General features: G+C 32.8%; 3 long non-coding RNA genes across 3 annotated transcripts in view; 2 read left to right on the top strand and 1 right to left on the bottom strand.

The window, feature by feature from the left end:
• Positions 1–10,168, bottom strand: part of LOC136037118 (uncharacterized) — a 29,456-nt gene extending 19,288 nt beyond the window's left edge. The window contains exon 1 of the long non-coding RNA XR_010619869.1: positions 9,990–10,168. This is a non-coding gene — a long non-coding RNA (uncharacterized LOC136037118). The remainder of the gene's footprint in view (positions 1–9,989) is intronic.
• LOC136037119 (uncharacterized) overlaps positions 1–19,287 on the top strand; it is a 38,688-nt gene that overhangs the window by 9,665 nt on the left and 9,736 nt on the right. Inside the window, exon 2 of the long non-coding RNA XR_010619870.1 lies at positions 14,742–14,845. This is a non-coding gene — a long non-coding RNA (uncharacterized LOC136037119). The remainder of the gene's footprint in view (positions 1–14,741; positions 14,846–19,287) is intronic.
• LOC136037116 (uncharacterized) lies at positions 7,547–9,225 on the top strand. Its single transcript, XR_010619868.1, has 2 exons — positions 7,547–7,940; positions 8,722–9,225. It is a non-coding gene; the product is annotated as an uncharacterized LOC136037116 (long non-coding RNA).

Here is a 19,287-nt window from a genome sequence, read left to right as displayed (position 1 = left end):
CAACGGGGACACCGGGGGAAACAGGGGGATATAAATGACGACCGGGACAAAAAAACTAAAAAGAAAAAAAAACTAAAAACTAATAAAAAAACTAAAAAATCTAAAAATCTAAATAAGCTAAAAAAGAAAAAAAAAGGAAAAAAATAAAGGAGAAAAACAAAACTAAAAAACGAATGTATATACAGACCGGGACACCGGGATACAAATGACGACCGGGACACAGGGAATATAAATGACGACCGGGACACAGGGACACAACTACAACGGGGACACCGGGGGAAACAGGGGGATGTAAATGACGACCGGGACACCGGGACAGGGAATGGTCGATTAGCAATCACCATCAACAAAGCTCAAGGGCAATCATTAGAATCATGAGGTATAGATCTGAATACAGATTGTTTTCCCATGGACCATTATATGTTGCATGTTCAAGAGTCGGTAAACCTGACAATCTATTTATATGCAAAGACAATGGGACAGCAAAGAATGTTGTATATTCGCAAGTTTTACGTAGTTAAAACCATATATATATATATATATATATATATATATATATATATATATATATATATATATATATATATATATATATATATATATATATATATATATATATATATATATATATATATATATATATATATATATATATATATATATATATCTATATTCACAGGTGGGACATAGGGACACAACTACAATGGCGCGTAACTATTATGGCGCGTAACGACTTACGCGCGCGGGGGGGCTTGGGGGGGGGGGGCGCGAAGCGCCCCCACCAACTAGGTGTTGGGGTGGCGCGAAGCGCCACCCCAACAGCTAGTCTATATATATAAAAATAAGTTGTCTGTCCGTTACGCTAGATTATATCTTCTATATATATAAAAGAAAACAAACTAGAATGTAAAAACTGGAAATTGCATAAATATTTCGAAATATTTTGACAATAGATAAAAGTAATTCGAAAAAGAAAAATGGTAAAAAACTAAAAAAAAACTAAGAGAAAAAACTAAAAAAAAAAAATAGAAAAATTAAAAAAAGAAAAAACCTAAAAATAAAAAACGTAAAAAAATAAAAAAGATAAAAAACTAAAAAAAAACTAAAAAAGCTAAAAAACTAAAAAAAAGAAAAAACTACAAAAAAACTGGGAATTGCACAAATATTTCAATATATTTTGACAATAGATTAAAGTAATTCGAAAACCTTAAAACAGATATCCCAAATTTTGAGGTTTAATATAAATTGTTGGAGCTTTAGCATGCTTGGCACGTAAAAATTTTTCCAAGTGTCAATGTTAGAATGAACATTGACAAATTGAAGAAAACAAATCAATAAAAAGAAGAAACTAAAAAAAAGAAAAAACTAAGAAAGAAAAAAAAACTAAAGAAGAAACTGTATCTATATATATAAAAATCTATATATCTATATATATAAAAATAAGTTGTCTGTCCGTTACGCCAGATTATATCTTCTATATATTTAAAAGAAAACAAACTAAAATGTAAAAACTGGAAATAGCATAAATATTTCGAAATATTTTGATAATAGATTAAAGTAATTCGAAAAAAGAAAAATGGTAAAAAACTAAAAAGAAACTAAAAAGAAAAAAAACTAAAAATTAAAAATTAAAAAAATTAAAAAAAGAAAAACCTAAAAAGAAAAAACGTAAAAAATAAAAAAGATAAAAAACTAAAAAAAATACTAAAAAAAGCTAAAAAACTAAAAAAACTAAAAAAATAAAAAAAACTGGGAATTGCACAAATATTTCAATATATTTTGACAATAGATTAAAGTAATTCGAAAACCTTAAAACAGATACCCCAAATTTTGAGGGTTAATATAAATTGTTGGAGCTTTAGCATGCTTGGCACGTAAAGATTTTTCCAAGAGTCAATGTATCTATATCTATATATATATATATATATATATATATATATATATATATATATATATATCTATATATATAAAAATAAGTTGTCTGTGGATGGATGGATGGATGTGTCAGGTGACGTCACCTGAAAAAACTGGATTAGGTGACGTCAAAACTGAAAAAACTAAAAAAAGGCAAAAACTACAAAAAAACTAAAAACTAATAAAAAAAATAAAAAAGCTAAAAAACTAAAAAAACTATAAAGGTAAAAACCAATAAAAAACTAAAAAAAAAACTGAAAAAACTAAAAAAAGGCAAAAACTACAAAAAAAAACTAAAAACTAATAAAAAAAGTAAAAAAGCTAAAAAACTAAAAAAACTAAAAAAACTAAAAAAAGGTAAAAAACTAAAAAAAATAAAAAATAAAAAAAAACTAAAAAAAAGGAAAAAACTGAAAAATAAGCTAAAATAAAGGTAAAAACCAATAAAAAACTAAAAAAAAAAGGAAAAAACTAATAAATGACGACACTCAAAGAGAAAGCGACCAGGACAAAAGGAATGTTCGATTAGCAATCAACAAAGCACCGGGACACAGGGAGTATAAATGACGACCAGGACATAAGTAAAAAAAAAAAAACTATCTATATATATAAAAATAAGTTGTCTGTGGATCTGTGGATCGTGGATCAGGTGACGTCACCTGAAAAAACTGGATCAGGTGACGTCAAAACTGAAAAAACTAAAAAAAGGCAAAAACTACAAAAAAAAACTAAAAACTAATAAAAAAAATAAAAAAGCTAAAAAACTAAAAAAACTAAAAAAAGGCAAAAACTACAAAAAAAACTAAAAACTAATAAAAAAGCTAAAAAACTAAAAAAACTAAAAAAAAGGCAAAAACTACAAAAAAACTAAAAACTAATAAAAAAAATAAAAAAGCTAAAAAACTAAAAAAACTAAAAAAACTAAAAAAAGGTAAAAAACTAAAAAAACTAAAAACTAAAAAAAAACTAAAAAAGGTAAAAACTAAAAGAACTAAAAAAGAAAAAAATAAATGACGACACTCAATATATATATATATATATATATATATATATATATATATATATATATATATATATATATACTAGCTGTTGGGGTGGCGCTTCGCGCCACCCCAACACCTAGTTGGTGGGGGCGCTTCGCGCCCCCCCCAAGCCCCCCCGCGCGCGTAAGTCGTTACGCGCCATAATAGTTACGCGCCATTGTAGTTGTGTCCCTATGTCCCACCTGTGAATATAGATAGATATATATATATGGTTTTAACTACGTAAAACTTGCGAATATACAACATTCTTTGCTGTCCCATTGTCTTTGCATATAAATAGATTGTCAGGTTTACCGACTCTTGAACATGCAACATATAATGGTCCATGGGAAAACAATCTGTATTCAGATCTATACCTCATGATTCTAATGATTGCCCTTGAGCTTTGTTGATGGTGATTGCTAATCGACCATTCCCTGTCCCGGTGTCCCGGTCGTCATTTACATCCCCCTGTTTCCCCCGGTGTCCCCGTTGTAGTTGTGTCCCTGTGTCCCGGTCGTCATTTATATTCCCTGTGTCCCGGGTCCCGGTCGTCATTTGTATCCCGGTGTCCCGGTCTGTATATACATTCGTTTTTTAGTTTTGTTTTTCTCCTTTATTTTTTTCCTTTTTTTTTCTTTTTTAGCTTATTTAGATTTTTAGATTTTTTAGTTTTTTTATTAGTTTTTAGTTTTTTTTTCTTTTTAGTTTTTTTGTCCCGGTCGTCATTTATATCCCCCTGTTTCCCCCGGTGTCCCCGTTGTAGTTGTGTCCCTGTGTCCCGGTCGTCATTTATATTCCCTGTGTCCCGGTCGTCATTTGTATCCCGGTGTACCGGTCTGTATATACATTCGTTTTTTAGTTTTGTTTTTCTCCTTTATTTTTTTCCTTTTTTTTTTCTTTTTTAGTTTATTTAGATTTTTAGATTTTTTAGTTTTTTTATTAGTTTTTAGTTTTTTTTTCTTTTTAGTTTTTTTGTAGTTTTTACCTTCTTTTTAGTTTTGTTAATTTTTTTTTTTACTTGTGTCCTGGTCGTCATTTATACTCCCTGTGTCCCGGTGCTTTGTTGATTGCTAATCGAACATTCCTTTTGTCCTGGTCGCTTTCTCTTTGAGTGTCGTCATTTATTTTTTTCTTTTTTAGTTCTTTTAGCTTTTACCTTTTTTAGTTTTTAGTTTTTTTAGTTTTTTACCTTTTTTTAGTTTTTTTAGTTTTTTTAGTTTTTAAGCTTTTTTATTTTTTTTATTAGTTTTTAGTTTTTTTGTAGTTTTTGCCTTTTTTTTAGTTTTTTTAGTTTTTTAGCTTTTTTATTAGTTTTTAGTTTTTTTTGTAGTTTTTCCCTTTTTTTAGTTTATTTAGTTTTTTAGCTTTTTTATTTTTTTTATTAGTTTTTAGTTTTTTTTGTAGTTTTTGCCTTTTTTTAGTTTTTTCAGTTTTGACGTCACCTGATCCAGTTTTTTCAGGTGACGTCACCTGATCCACGATCCACAGATCCACAGACAACTTATTTTTATATATATAGATAGTTTTTTTTTTTTTACTTATGTCCTGGTCGTCATTTATACTCCCTGTGTCCCGGTGCTTTGTTGATTGCTAATCGAACATTCCTTTTGTCCTGGTCGCTTTCTCTTTGAGTGTCGTCATTTATTAGTTTTTTCCTTTTTTTTTAGTTTTTTATTGGTTTTTACCTTTATTTTAGCTTATTTTTCAGTTTTTTCCTTTTTTTTAGTTTTTTTTTATTTTTTATTTTTTTTAGTTTTTTACCTTTTTTTAGTTTTTTTAGTTTTTTTAGTTTTTTAGCTTTTTTACTTTTTTTATTAGTTTTTAGTTTTTTTTGTAGTTTTTGCCTTTTTTTAGTTTTTTCAGTTTTTTTTTTAGTTTTTTATTGGTTTTTACCTTTATAGTTTTTTTAGTTTTTTAGCTTTTTTATTTTTTTTATTAGTTTTTAGTTTTTTTTGTAGTTTTTGCTTTTTTTTAGTTTTTTCAGTTTTGACGTCACCTAATCCAGTTTTTTCAGGTGACGTCACCTGACACATCCATCCATCCATCCACAGACAGACAACTTATTTTTATATATATAGATAGATATAGAAGATAGATAGATAGATATAAATAAGTTGTCTGTCTATTACGGCTTGCTTGAATAATCAAATATCTTTGAAAAGACAACAGTATTAAAAGAGATTGAATTTCTTAAATAATAAAAAACTGGTAGCTTCAAAAATCTATCTATCTATCTATATAAAAATAAGTTGTCTGTCTGTTATGGCTTGCTTGAATAATCAAATATCTTTGCAAAGACAACAGTATTAAAAGAGATAGAGTTTCTTAAAGAATAAAAAACTGGTAGCTTCAAAAATATATCTATCTATCTATATAAAAATAAGTTGTCTGTCTGTTACGGCTTGCTTGAATAATCAAATATCTTTGAAAAGACAACAGTATTAAAAGAGATTGAATTTCTTAAAGAATAAAAAACTGGTAGCTTCAACAATCTATCTAACTATATATATAAAAATAAGTTGTCTGTCTGTTACGGCTTGCTTGAATAATCAAATATCTTTGAAAAGACAACAGTATTAAAAGAGATTGAATTTCTTATAGAATAAAAAACTGGTAGCTTCAAAAATCTACCTATCTATCTATCTATATATATAAAAATAAGTTGTCTGTCTGTTACGGCTTGCTTGAATAATCAAATATCTTTGAAAAGACAACAGTATTAAAAGAGATTGAATTGCTTAAAGAGTAAAAAACTGGTAGCTTCAAAAATCTATCTATCAATCTATATAAAAATAAGTTGTCTGTCCGTTACGGCTTGCTTGAACAATCAAATATCCTTGAAAAGACAACAGTAAAGACAAAAGATAAAAAAATAAGAAAAGGCAAAAACTACAAAAAAAATAAAAACTAATAAAAAAACTAAAAAAGCTAAAAAACTAAAAAAACTAAAAAAAAACTAAAAAAAGGTAAAAAACTAAAAAAAACTAAAAACTAAAAAAGAAAAAAACTAAAAAAAAAGAAAAAACTGAAAAATAAAAGAGAAAAAGAAAACTAAAAAAATATGAATAAATATATATAAAAATAAGTTGTTTGTGGGTTATGTCTGTCTGTCTGTCTGTCGAGTGACGTCGTGTTTGTCTGCATATGACGTCTGAATTATTTCACACTAATACAAAAGAAGAAAAAAAACTAAAAAAGGTAAAAACTACAAAAAAAAACTAAAAAGAAAAAAAACTAAAAAAGCTAAAAAAATAAAAAAAACTAAAAAAAGGTAAAAAACTAAAAACTAAAAAAAACTGAAAAAACTAAAAAAAGGCAAAAACTAAAAAAAAACTAAAAACTAATAAAAAAACTAAAAAAGCTAAAAAACTAAAAAAACTAAAAAAACTAAAAAAAGGTAAAAAACAAAAAAACTAAAAACTAAAAAAGAAAAAACTAAAAAAAGGAAAAAACTGAAAAAATAAGAGAAAAAGAAAACTAAAAAAATATTAATAAATATAAAAAATATAAATATAAATATAATATAAATTAGCAATCAACAAAGCACCGAGACACAAATGACGACCGGGACACAGGGAGTATAAATGACGACCAGGACATAATTAAAAAGAAAACTAAAAAAACTAAAAAAATGGTAAAAACTACAAAAAAACTAAAAACTAATAAAAAAACTAAAAAATCTAAAAATCTAAATAAACTTAAAAAGAAAAAAAAGAAAAAAGGAAAAAAATAAAGGAGAAAAACAAAACTAAAAAACGAATGTATATACAGACCGGGACACCGGGATACAAATGACGACCGGGACACAGGGAATATAAATGACGACCGGGACACAGGGACACAACTACAATGGGGACGCCGGGGGGCACAGGGGGATATAAATGACGACCGGGACACCGGGACACAAGGAATATAAATGACGCCCGGGACACTCAAAGAGAAATCACAGACTGGAACACCGGGACACAAATGACGACCGGGACACAGGGAATATAAATGACGACCGGGACACAGGGACATAACTACAAAGGGGACGCCGGGGTGCACAGGGGGATATATAAATGACGATGGCGACTCAGGGAATGGTCGATTAGCAATCACCATCAACAAAGCTCAAGGGCAATCATTAGAATCATGAGGTATAGATCTGAATACGGATTGTTTTCCCATGGACCATTATATGTTGCATGTTCAAGAGTCGGTAAACCTGACAATCTATTTATATGCACAGACAATGGGACAGCAAAGAATGTTGTATATTCGCAAGTTTTACGTAGTTAAAAACACATATATATATATATATATATATATATATATATAGATATATATATATATATATATATATATATATATATATATATATATATATATATATATATATATATATATATATATCTATATTCACAGGTGGGACATAGGGACACAACTACAATGGCGCGTAACTAATATGGCGCGTAACGACTTACGCGCGCGGGGGGGCTTGGGGGGGGCGCGAAGCGCCCCCACCAACTAGGTGTTGGGGTGGCGCGAAGCGCCACCCCAACAGCTAGTATATATATATATATATATATATATATATATATATATATATATATATATATATATATATATATATCTTCTATATATATAAAAATAAGTTGTCTGTCTGTCTGTGGATGGATCAGGTGACGTCACCTGAAAAAACTGGATCAGGTGACGTCAAAACTGAAAAAACTAAAAAAAGGCAAAAACTACAAAAAAAACTAAAAACTAATAAAAAAAATAAAAAAGCTAAAAAACTAAAAAAACTATAAAGGTAAAAACCAATAAAAAACTAAAAAAAAAACTGAAAAAACTAAAAAAAGGCAAAAACTACAAAAAAAAACTAAAAACTAATAAAAAAAAGTAAAAAAGCTAAAAAACTAAAAAAACTAAAAAAACTAAAAAAAGGTAAAAAACTAAAAAAAATAAAAAAAAAAAAAAAAAAAAAAGGAAAAAACTGAAAAATAAGCTAAAATAAAGGTAAAAACCAATAAAAAACTAAAAAGAAAAAAAGGAAAAAACTAATAAATGACGACACTCAAAGAGAAAGCGACCAGGACAAAAGGAATGTTCGATTAGCAATCAACAAAGCACCGGGACACAGGGAGTATAAATGACGACCAGGACATAAGTAAAAAAAAAAACTATCTATATATATAAAAATAAGTTGTCTGTGGATCTGTGGATCGTGGATCAGGTGATGTCACCTGAAAAAACTGGATCAGGTGACGTCAAAACTGAAAAAACTAAAAAAAGGCAAAAACTACAAAAAAAACTAAAAACTAATAAAAAAAATAAAAAAGCTAAAAAACTAAAAAAACTAAAAAAAGGCAAAAACTACAAAAAAAACTAAAAACTAATAAAAAAGCTAAAAAACTAAAAAAACTAAAAAAAAGGCAAAAACTACAAAAAAAACTAAAAACTAATAAAAAAAATAAAAAAGCTAAAAAACTAAAAAAACTAAAAAAAGGTAAAAAACTAAAAAAACTAAAAACTAAAAAAAATAAAAAAAAGGAAAAAACTGAAAAATAAGCTAAAATAAAGGTAAAAACCAATAAAAAACTAAAAAAAAAACTGAAAAAACTAAAAAAAGGCAAAAACTACAAAAAAACTAAAAACTAATAAAAAAAGTAAAAAAGCTAAAAAACTAAAAAAACTAAAAAAACTAAAAAAACTAAAAAAAGGTAAAAAACTAAAAAAAACAAAAAATAAAAAAAAACTAAAAAAAAAGGAAAAAACTGAAAAATAAGCTAACATAAAGGTAAAAACCAATAAAAAACTAAAAAGAAAAAAAGGAAAAAACTAAAAAAAATTTTCATCTAAAAAACTAAAAAAAACTAAAAAAGGTAAAAACTAAAAGAACTAAAAAAGAAAAAAATAAATGACGACACTCAAAGAGAAAGCGACCAGGACAAAAGGAATGTTCGATTAGCAATCAACAAAGCACCGGGACACAGGGAGTATAAATGACGACCAGGACATAAGTAAAAAAAAAAATTAACAAAACTAAAAAGAAGGTAAAAACTACAAAAAAAACTAAAAAGAAAAAAAAACTAAAAACTAATAAAAAAACTAAAAAATCTAAAAATCTAAATAAACTAAAAAAGAAAAAAAAAGGAAAAAAATAAAGGAGAAAAACAAAACTAAAAAACGAATGTATATACAGACCGGTACACCGGGATACAAATGACGACCGGGACACAGGGAATATAAATGACGACCGGGACACAGGGACACAACTACAACGGGGACACCGGGGGAAACAGGGGGATGTAAATGACGACCGGGACACCGGGACAGGGAATGGTCGATTAGCAATCACCATCAACAAAGCTCAAGGGCAATCATTAGAATCATGAGGTATAGATCTGAATACAGATTGTTTTCCCATGGACCATTATATGTTGCATGTTCAAGAGTCGGTAAACCTGACAATCTATTTATATGCAAAGACAATGGGACAGCAAAGAATGTTGTATATTCGCAAGTTTTACGTAGTTAAAACCATATATATATATCTATCTATATTCACAGGTGGGACATAGGGACACAACTACAATGGCGCGTAACTATTATGGCGCGTAACGACTTACGCGCGCGGGGGGGCTTGGGGGGGGCGCGAAGCGCCCCCACCAACTAGGTGTTGGGGTGGCGCGAAGCGCCACCCCAACAGCTAGTATATATATATATATATATATATATATATATATATATATATATATATTATGTCTCCTGTCTATGATGTCGTGGCATCAGCTGAAGCCAGTGAAATCAATTTAATGCATTTGTAAATTAAGTCATAATAGCACGCACATAGTCAACAGTTTTGAGTAAGGGAAGGAAATCCTCCGACTAAGAAAAAGCAATTCTCAAATAATTAACATATACAGTTTCCACATTGATTGTATCAGTTAGTCCCAGAGATTGATTGCATGCAAAAACGTCAAACAAAACAATTTGCTTCCTCATGACAGTTGCTTAATTATGTAATATGCACACAAAAACTGATAAATCATAACATTGAAATACCATTAAAATACTTGGCTCATTCAGCTCTTCCTCATCTTGATATAATTCTTTCTCTTTCTCTTCCAAGTCAAAAATTTCATCAACCAAAATCAGTGCTGAAATAAGATTTCTCGGTGCCGTCTGGGACATTTTGGGAGAGGTTCTACCTAAAATAAAGTAGAAAACTGAGCAATCAGAATAGTGAAACAAAACAGGGGAAAATCACATCTAAACAAATAGATTTTAAAAAAAACGTTTGTTTTCAATAAAAATAAGGAGACAAGTTTTTCAGCACTTCTACAAAAGCTTCTAATTCCAATTAAATGGCCTTTAAGTATTCTTAGAAATTTTGGAAAGAATTGGGACCAAAGGTCAAAATTTAATGTAAAGAATGAGGCATCAAGAAGGGGCTAACCATTCATATACGGAATTTGGGTTTGTTGTAAGTTTTAGCGTTGCTCCTTAGTTTCAGTTCAAAAAGTGTGTTTTTTAGTTTTTTTTGTTTTTTTTTTATTTGAGCTTGAAACCTCTGCATTAGTGTTTTCTGATACAGTGAATCTGATAGTGTGATTTTAAATCCGAGTGTAAGATTTATTAAGTCTTATGTAAAGTTTTTCCCTTATTTGATAATCAGGCTAATTTTCTCAGGCCTGTGCTGTTTGAAGGTTAATATTAAACATAATAAGTATTATTTATTTTAAATTTGTATAAAAAATTAAGTCTTTTGTTGTAACTACTGTGAATTTTTTTTTTGTGCAATTGGGCCAAGTTGCTCTGTACTTACAGTTAGTTAAATTAAAACAAATTTTCTTTTTTTGAAAGTAAGGAGCAACATTAAACCTCAAAATGAACGAAAATTATTCTATATATGAAGGTTTGCCCCCTCCTCTATACCTTACTCTTTATGCTAAAGTTTGTCCCAATTTTCAAAGTACGGTAACTGAAACACAGGGGACATTTAATTAGAATAGGAAATTTTTTTTACTATTAATAACTTTAGTGTTAAGATCAAGGTATTGACAGGGGGCAATCCTTCATATGCAGAATAAAAATGCCAAAATTAATATACATTTTTCATTACTTTTTCATGTACAGTAGCCAAAATTCAAAGCTGCATTAGTTGAAAAATATTTATAAATTAAATAAAAGAACAAATTTTTCAAACTGAAAATAAAGAGCGACATTGTTACTTAAAACAAATAGAAATTATTCTGTATATGAAATAGGTTTTCTCTCTAAAGCTGCATTCTCTACACTAACATTTGACTCTTTGACCCAACTCTACTTTTAAAACAATGAAAACAGACTTTAGCCTAAGGAGTGACGTGTTGAGGAAGGGGCAATCTCTTTTATGTATGGAATTGTTTCTGTTCGTTTCAAGTTTTAATATCACTCCTTACTTTCAGTTAAAAAAAACTTGTTTTTTATTAAGTGACAGAAAGGAAATGTGACGTTTATCCTTATTTAAAGATCAACTAGCATGCAACTAGCCTCCTTCCAGTGTCCCTTTTTCTTCTGAAGACATCCAAATGAAATTCTGAGATGGGCATTTGATTCCCATAAAAAAAAAACTTTAAAAAAACATCAAATGTAAAATTAATATTTAATTGTCTTGATTTCTGGGCAATACTGTTATTATGGAAGTAAAGAGAAATATTAGGCACTAAAATGAGCAGAGTTTATTCTTTATAGGAGGGAGACTCCCCTTTCCATCCCCAACTCCACCTTGCAATTGCAGAAACTTTGGAGGGTGCTCATTACATCAGAATTTCAGAGCTCTAATCCTTTTCAAAGAAGTTGAAAGTGATTGAAGACCAACCACCTGCAATGGGGGAAGGGTCTGTTGAGGGGGATACTCAGTTTATTACCACAAACTATGAAAAACAAATTTTGAACTAGCTAAAAAGCAACTAATAATAATCGGTAACATAATATAACAGTTTCATAACAACAACAACAGAAAAGTAACTAAAACATAAACAGCTGTGCTGAAGTAGAATCTAACCCCCCCCCCCAAAAAAAATGCTATATTACCTGGTATTTGTAACTTAGGATGTACACAATAAAAATTTTACTTACTGCTGCCTCTAAAAATCAGTTAATCAATTCACACTTTGTTTACACTGAATGGGGTCAATGACATACATGTGACCAATGTTGCTATTCTTGCAATTAATCTTGCCGTTTTAAGTGACACCTGGCCAGAAAAGTATTTGTTGCTATCTTTTAGGAGTTAAACCTTGATTAGTAAAAATCCCATTGGACAAGTAAACAAACGCAGGGTTTATACCATTTCCACTACCAACCTATGATGCATAATTGTCAAGGTTCCCTTTGAATTGCTGGTATTTCTTTGTTTGCAAGTTTATCAAAGCACCTATTATGCATCCTATCCCCCTAAAGAAAATCCTGGATCAACTATTTTCTCTCTGAAAATCCAATTTAAAATAACAAATTTCAAAACATTAAAATGTTTAATAATGAGATGAAGAGTCTGAGTCATAGATCTCAGCAAAGAATGTCTAAACAGGTTCTATGGAAGTGACCAAGAAAAAGCAAGGCTCTGACTGAGATTGTGTAATATCTTTGTCTAAAAGAAACATATGACCAAATATGTAGTACTGTATAAGCAAAACTATTCAAATTAACCTACTTGTTCAAATACACATGAATTTCATGGTGGCAACGTCGGTCGATTCGTCCAGAATAAGGGAATATCTGCTGTCACCAACATCAGCAACAATCTCTTGGAGACTTTCTGGTCCAAGAACATTCTTGATAAAGGCTGAACATTTTGTTCTCTTCAATTTCATTGCCTCGGAAACTGGTCCAGGAAAAGCAGTCTTGATAATGGTGGATAGGTGGTCAATAGTCATAATCGATGAACAACTCGCGACATGTGCTGCCAAAATCAGTTCTGCTTTTCATGCTTTGACATCGAGCTGAGTAATTCCTAAGAAAAGAATGGGGTTTTAATTCGGCAGGTTAATCTGCAAAGTGTCAAATAATTCCTGCACTGCTTTCAACAGTTACTCCCTTTTAAAAGTGAGAAATAATTTGGAAGAAGACTAAACTGACTTTTTGTGCAAGCTTTGGATAAGCATCTAACGCAAGGGTAAAGACGCCCTACAGGCTGAGGTTGAGGAAAGCCTCATATTCTCAGGTATCGACTTTGAATAAAAAGCTTTGAGATTGTAACATCCAGTTTGTGATATTTTTTTTACTTCAATCGTTTGAGCTGACAAACCACAGTCTAGGCTACTAGTTTTGCATGTAGTGAGGTCCTGAATATGTAATGAAGATTGAGGCTATATGGATCTTTTCGGCCTTCTGGCCTTTGCCTCCTTACAATCTACATTCACATTCAAAATGAATGTGACATTCAAAATGACCTAGGACAAAAATAGAACTGCAAGGTATTCGTTTGTAACATCTTGAGTGTTCCATGCTTGGGGGTTATGAAGTCCATCTCAATCTATTTCAAACACAATTTCAAGAAAAAAGTATTTGGAGTCTTACCTTTATCCATGTTTTGTAGATGAAACATTTCTATTAAATAATTGTAACTAGTAATCTGCTGCAGTACATATTTCCATGTGATTCATATTACTTATTTTCTTCTTCTTCTTTAGTGAATCGTAGGGTAAACCTTTCCTCGAAAGTTTTGTAAAAGAATGAACTTGAACTTGAAAAAAAAAAATCTTAAAAACAAAATTAGAAATATTATTTTTTGGAGTAGAAAAAAGCCCAAAACAAGCCAAATTAAAAAATAATAAGCCCAGTTTTCCGCCCCAAGCCCGCAACAAAAAAACAACCGCCCCAGCCCAGAGAAATAAGCCACCGGGGCTTGAAACAAGCCAATCTGGCAACAGTGGTGAGGTTACTAATTTATGGTAAGTTCAGACGGATAAGATTTTTAATAACGAAATCCTTAAGGGTTTCAACGAAAAGTGTTCAGAAGCAAAGAAGCGTCAGGATGCAAAGGGTAAGAAAGGGCCCATTGCAATGTTACCAACCGAGGTGAAATTGTACCAATTTGGTACATTTAGTACAATCACAAATTTCCCGGTACATTTAAAAAAATGTGGTACAGTAAGATTTGACACGACATAGCACGCAGAGGGCATTGTGGTCTCTTTTGTTTTCTCTTCTAGAGTTTTAATTCTTCCTTTTCATATTTATTTAAGTACCTAATGTAGGCCTCTTGCGGTCATAATATGGCGTGAAGCAGCAGAGCCATCTGAACGGTAAGTACAAATTATGTGAAGTCGTAAAAATAACAAAAACCCCACTCCAAAATAGACTCCATCCAAGAACTGTTTCTGATCTTGTGCATGTCAGAAGATCTGTTCTTGAACCAAGCTGTTGAGATTCAAGTTTGATTCTATGAAGGTTCTCGAAATTCTATTCTAGGCTTCATAACCCACAACGTAATGGAGCTAGCAATAACAGACTTTAAATATTGAATAAAATTCTGTCCCATTCTTGTAGCAAGTTGAATCAGGCTGAATGGGATGAAAAGGTCCCCTAATGATATCCATTCATAAGTATGAATTTTTCTCTAAATACCATTCGGAAGTTTTCAGCTTTATAACTGTGCATGGAATCAGCGGAAAATTGCTAGCCCATTTGCGATTCAATAAACCAACAAACATTAATTAATTTTACCGCCATGAATCCTTTGTTATACTAGTAATACCTCATATCTGTGAAATTCATCAAACTTGCTCTTTATTTCTTCTTCTTTTAACTTCATGATTTTTTTTCTTCTAGAAATTCAAGAAAGCAGGGAGGATCCTGTATGGGGTTTCAGTATTCATATCCAGAAACGTTCTTACTGGCATCGCATCAACAATTTACATTCACAATTATTTTAAGTAAGTTCTTCGTTGAAGTAACTCTATTAGTGACAGTGACAGATATCGACCTGTTGCAATGATTATAATTTATTAATATTGGTGGGTGGTTTTCATTACTTTTTTTTTCGTTTATTCTCCACTAAGGACGTCATGTTATATACAGGCGAAATATTCATGTCGTTTTGTTTTTAATCTTATCTCTACTGGCCATATTCTCGTTTGTTTGTTTCTTTTTTTAGTTTTTCTCTCTTTTTCTTTGGTCAGGGCTGGCCAGTTTGGCTTAAGAATTTTCACAAGTAGTTTCTTAATGCCTAGAGTAAGTAGAGCAAGTAAGGAGATTAATTATAATGAATAGAGTACAAAAGAACATTCGGCCGAAAGTACTATCGGTCGTCTGAAGCCCAGAAAAAAGTCCTGGATATCACAAGAAACTCTAGATATTATTGAACAGCGTCATAAAGCACGCCTAGCGAAGGACATGGTTACCTACAGACGTCTAAACGGCGTAAGAAATAAATTCTTCCACAGAGACAGAAAGGTGTTCACCGAGAAAAAGGCCGCTGATTTCAAAGAGGCCGCCAGAAAGGGTGACATATGCTCTTTATACAAACACCTTCGGGATCCTACAGATGGAAAGTCATCCTCCCTAGGCCCTATCATATCTAATGATGGAAATATTATCACTGACGAGAGCGCTCAACTGTCTGCCTGGAAGGATCACTTCTCTTCACTTCTGACCCTGGACTGTGACAGCCAGCCCGACCCTGACCTTCTTCAAGTTGCATCCAACACCCCTGAGGCCCCGTGTGCAAGTGTGCACCACCCTTTCACCTCTACAGAAATCTTGAAATCTCTTAAACGGATGAAAAACAACCGAGCCCCAGGTGTCTGTGGTATCCCTGCAGAACTGCTGAAATATGGTGGGGCAGCGACCCTTCTCTGGCTCCAAGCACTGTTTTCCATTATATTTCGTACAGAATGGATTCCAAAAGACTGGCGAGCGGGCATCATTTTGCCTCTCTGGAAACGGAAAGGCAGTCGCAGAATCAAACTCCAACTATCGTGGCATCACACTCCTCTCTGTGCCCGGGAAGCTCTTCGTTATGACCCTCCTGGACCGTTGTACCACTTTCCTCAGAAGCCTACGAAGAATCCAACAGGCTGGCTTCATGCCAGGAAGGTCCACCGTGGAGCGAATATTCACAATGCGGCAGCTGGTAGAAAAAACTCAAGAAATTCAACAAAAAGCATATGTTGCCTTTGTGGATTTCAAGGCTGTTTTCGATTCTGTCAACCGGCAATCACTCTGGCTCATACTGAAAACAACGGGACTACCAGCGAAGTACTGCAACCTTTTCGAGCGGCTCCACGAAGGGACTGAGAGCTGCGTGCAAGTCAATGGCAGACGCAGCTCATCTTTTAAAATCAATACTGGAGTCCGTCAGGGTTGTGCTGCTGCCCCAGAACTATTTAATTGTGTCAGTGACTACATTATGACTCGGACCATAAACCGCCTCCAGTTTGGGTTGCATTACGGTGATAGAGTACTTTCAGACGCTGACTATGCCGATGACCTTGCTCTTGTCTCCGATTCACCGTCGAAGCTCACAGAAGCCCTAAAAATCCTTGCTGATGAAGCCTTAAAGATAGGGCTGTCGATTAATTGGCAGAAGACAAAAGTGATATTTGTTGTTCTATCAGCCTTAGGACCAAGATGCGCATATACAATGCTTCAGTGGGAGCCGGGATTTTTTACGGAGCCGAAACTTGGGCGGCCACTTAGCACCGTAAATATACCCCAAACAAAACATCTTCGCCGCATTGAAGGACTATGCTGGCACGATTTTGTTAGCAACGAGAACCTCCTGGCGTTAACTGCTCAAACGTCCTTCTCAGTCCAACTCGCCCAAGGAACACTACGCTGGTACAGACATCTCCTTCGCATGCACCCCGACACTCCCGCACGAACGATTTTTGACTTTTATCCCGTGCTGCACGGCAGGAAATGCCCAAGAGGTCGTCCCCCAACCAAATGGAAGGACACGGCAGGTGCCTTCTTAGTCATGGCAAATATTCAGGAGGATGTCCACATCTTTGCAAGAGACCGGTCCAAATGGAGGCACCATGTAGTATCACTCTCGACCCTGGAAGCAATTCAAGTAAGTCAAGCCTAGAGGACAAATGAAGATCCTATACCACCAGACACGAAAAGACCAATCTGATGTAACCGGATCTCAACAATCCGAAAGGCTAAGGTAGAGGGCATTTAAACAAAGTCTATAGTAATGATGAAGATACAGTCAGAGTATTTGCGTCAGCAAAAACTACAACGAGTCAAAAGCACAAAAGTGAAAAATAAAGAAATATTTGGTTTGAAGATAATTGGCAGCTAGAATTAAAACAAGTCAAAACAAATGTGAAGATCAAAGCAATATGCAGTTACAATACATGTGACAACAAGGAGTAAAACAAATTAGAAATAAAAAGTAAAGTACGAAGAAATATGTGGCCGGTCAGGGCTTAAATAAAATAAAAACAATCGAAACAGGTCAGGATTTAAGGGAAGAATTCGTATTTTTCCCAGGGTGGTTGTAACAAGCCTGTGGTGACTTCATGACATCAAGCGACAAGACAAGCGATAATGAGAATTCTCATATAAAAGCCTGCCGCAAGCCAAATATCAGGACCCGGATGCGAACTCCCCGGATATGCATATATATATATATATATATATATATATATATATATATGTATATATATATATATATGTGTATATATACTAGCTGTTGGGATGGCGCTTCGCGCCACCCCAACACCTAGTTGGTGGGGGCGCTTCGACCCACCCCCAAGCCCCCCCGAGCGCGTAAGTCGCTGCGCGCCATATTAGTTACGCGCCATTGTAGTTGTGTCCCTGTGTCCCACCTGTGAATATATATATATATATATATATATATATATATATATATATATATATATATATATATATATATATATATATATATATATATATATATATATATATATATATATATATATATATATATATATATATATGTTTTTAACTACGGAAAACTTGCGAATATACAACATTCTTGGCTGTCCCATTGTCTGTGCATATAAATAGATTGTCAGGTTTACCGACTCTTGAACATGCAACATATAATTGTCCATGGGAAAAACAATCTGTATTCCGATCTATACCTCAGTATTCTAATGATTGCACTTGAGCTTTGTTGATGATAATTGCAAATCGAACATTCCATGAGTCACCGTCGTCATTTATATATCCCCCTGTGCCTACCGGCGTCCCCGTTGTAGTTGTGTCCCGGTCGTCATTTATATTCCCTGTGTCCCGGTCGTCATATGTGTCCCGGTGTCCCAGTCTGTAATTTCTGTTTGAGTGTAGCGGTCGTCATTTATATTCCCTGTGTCCTGGTCGTCATTTGTGCCCCAGTGTCCTGGTATGTAATTTCTCTTTGAGTGTCCCGGTCGTCATTTATATTCCCTGTGTCCCGGTCATCATTTGTGTCCCGGTGCTTTGTTGTTGGTGATTGCTAATCGAACATTCCCTGTGTCCCTGTCGCCCGGTCGCTAGAATTGTCCATGGGAAAAACAATCTGTATTCAGATCTATACTTCATTATTCTAATGATTGCCCTTGAGCTTTGTTGATGGTGATTGCTAATCGAACATTCCCTGTGTCCCCGTCGTCATTTATATATCCCCCTATGCCCCCCGGCGTCCCCGTTGTAGTTGTTTCCCTGTTTCCCGGTCGTCATTTGTGTCCCAGTGTCCCATTCTGTAATTTCTCTTTGAGTGTCGCGGTCGTCATTTATATTCTCTGTGTCCCGGTCGTCATTTGTGTTCCGGTGTCCCGGTCTGTAATTTCTCTTTGAGTGTCCTGGTCGTTATTTATATTCCCTGTGTCCCGGTGCTTTGTCGATGGTGATTGCTAATCGAACATTCCTTGTGTCCCGGTCGCTTTCTCTTTGAGTGTCCCGGTCGTCATTTATATTCCCTATGTCCCGGTCTCCCGGTCGTCATTTGTGTCCATTATAATGAATAAAGGGGCTAATTTCCGTCTTTCTCATCATCTGAAACCATCGAGTGTTCTTGATGGCTTGGAAAATGATTTTGATTTATTTATTGATAAGTGGTGTAAGAAAGAGAATAGAAATAAAGAGAGTTTTCAAAGTTGGAAGAATTTAATTATTAGTAGAATAAGAAATAAAATATATTCTAACTTAAAAAATAGTAGCACTAAATCATTATTTTATAATGCGAAGATTAAACAAGCAATTGCTAATCTAAAGAATGAATTTGTAATTTTGCCAGTGGATAAAGCTAATAATAATTTTGCCATAATTTGTCAGAAGCTGTATTGTGATATCTTAAAAAGGGAGTTATGCACAACTAATGTTTACGAAAAGGTAAATATAGAGGATGAGAATTTAATTGAAA

Source organism: Artemia franciscana, chromosome 16 (assembly GCF_032884065.1).
Source record: "Artemia franciscana chromosome 16, ASM3288406v1, whole genome shotgun sequence".
Classification (NCBI taxonomy): Eukaryota; Metazoa; Arthropoda; class Branchiopoda; order Anostraca; family Artemiidae; genus Artemia; species Artemia franciscana.
Note: the sequence above shows the minus strand (reverse complement) of the source record. Positions and strands in the feature narration are given on the sequence as shown.